Source organism: Procambarus clarkii, chromosome 52 (genome assembly GCF_040958095.1).
Source record: "Procambarus clarkii isolate CNS0578487 chromosome 52, FALCON_Pclarkii_2.0, whole genome shotgun sequence".
Lineage (NCBI taxonomy): Eukaryota > Metazoa > Arthropoda > Malacostraca > Decapoda > Cambaridae > Procambarus > Procambarus clarkii.
Genome location: NC_091201.1, coordinates 14551418 through 14553208, shown reverse-complemented (window position 1 = coordinate 14553208; position 1791 = coordinate 14551418). Strand labels below are relative to the sequence as shown.

General features: G+C 47.7%; 1 non-coding gene across 1 annotated transcript; it reads right to left on the bottom strand.

The window, feature by feature from the left end:
- Positions 1-376: 376 nt before the first annotated feature.
- TRNAM-CAU (transfer RNA methionine (anticodon CAU)) lies at positions 377-449 on the bottom strand. The gene has a single exon. It is a non-coding gene; the product is annotated as a tRNA-Met (tRNA).
- Between the last annotated feature and the right edge of the window lie 1342 nt (positions 450-1791).

Here is a 1791-nt window from a genome sequence, read left to right as displayed (position 1 = left end):
TTTCGGGGTGGGAGACAGGGTGTACTCACCTAGTTTTTCTCACATAGTTGTGCTTGCGGGAGTTGAGCTTTGTCTCTTTTTGTCCCGCCTCTCAACTGTCAATCAACTGGTGTACAGGTTCCTGAGCCTACTGGGCTCTACAATATCTACATTTGAAACTGTGTAAGGAGTCAGCCTGCACCACATCACTGCCTAATGCATTCCACTTGTTAACGACTCTGACACTGAAAAAATTATTTCTAATGTCTTTATGGCTCACTTGAGTACTAAGTTTCCACCTGTGTCCCCTTGTTCGTGTCCCACCCGTGCTAAATGGGTTGTCTTTGTACACCCTGTCAATTCCCCTGAGAATTTTGTAGATAGTTAAAAAATTACTTGCCCCGAGTGAGGATCGAACTCACGACCTTGAGATTATGAGACTCACGCGCTGCCTACTGCGCCATCGAGGCCATATCGAGAGCGAGAAACATCGAGGTGTGTTTCAGAGTGGGGGAGAGGGTGTACTTCACGGTGTGGAGAGAGTGTCTGTTTCAAAGTAGGAGAGAGGGGGTGTTTCAGGGCAGGTGAGAGTGTGTGTTTCAGGGGTGGGGGATAGGGTGTGTTTCAGAGTGGGAAGAGGGTGTGCCTCATAATGGAGGAGAAGGGAATAGCGTGTGCTTCAGGGTGGGGTAAGTTGGTGTCAGGGTGGGGGAGAGGGTGTGTTTCAGGGTGGGGGAGAGGGTGTGTTTCAGGGTGGGGTCAGAGGGTGTGTTTCAGGGTGGGGGAGAGGGTGTGTTTCAGGGTGGGAGAGAGGGTGTGTTTCAGGGTGGGGGAGAGGGTGTACTCACCTAATTGTACTCACCTAATTGTGGTTTGGGGGGGTTGAGCTTTGACTCTTTGGTCCCGCCTTTCAACTGTCAATCGACTGGTATGTTTCAGGGTGGGAGAGATGGGTGTGTTTCAGGGCGGGTAGAGAGGGTGTGTTTAAAGGTGGGGGAGAGGGTGTGTTTCAGGGTTGTAAAAAATGTGTGTTTCACGGTAGGGAGAGGGTGTGTTTCAGGGTTGTGGAAAAGGTGTGTTTCAGAGCGGAGAGAGGGTTTTTTGAGGGTGGGGAGAGCGTGTGTTTCAGGGTGATAGAGAGGGTGTGCTTCTGGGCCTATAGCCCTTGTCACATCCAACTGTAGCAAAAGCTCCTTACATCCCCACTGGTAATCTCAAATTCCTCTATATAAGACTTCCTGTAATTTCTTATTGAGTTCCTCGCACACTTCTTTGTCGTTTGTAGTGAATCTGTCTGTCCTTATCCTCGGTTTCATTACCTGTTCCTTCACTGTTGTCTTTCTCCTGATGTGGCTGTGCAGCAATTTAGGTTGAGTCTTAGCTTTGCTTGCTATGTCGTTTTCATATTGCCCTTCTGCCTTTCTTCTCACCCTGACGCATTTATTCCTGGCTCTCTGGTAACCTTCTCTGCTCTCAAGTGTCCTGTTATGTCTATAGTTTCTCCATGTTCTTTTATTTTGTTGCTTAGCGAGCTTACATCTCTGACTAAACCATGGGTTTCTCATCTGCATTTCATTTTTTACCTTTTGTACCGGGATAAACTTTTCTGCTGCCTCCTTGCACTTCTGCGTGATGTAGTCCATCATGTCTTGGGCCGTCTTTCCCCTTAGCTCTGATTCCCATATTATATCCGTTAGGATTTTTTTTATCTACTCGTAATTTCCCTTACGGAATGCTAGCCTTTTGCTTTCAGTTCCCTTTCTCGAGTACTTTAGCCCTTCTTCGACCACATACTCAAACGTAAGTACTCTG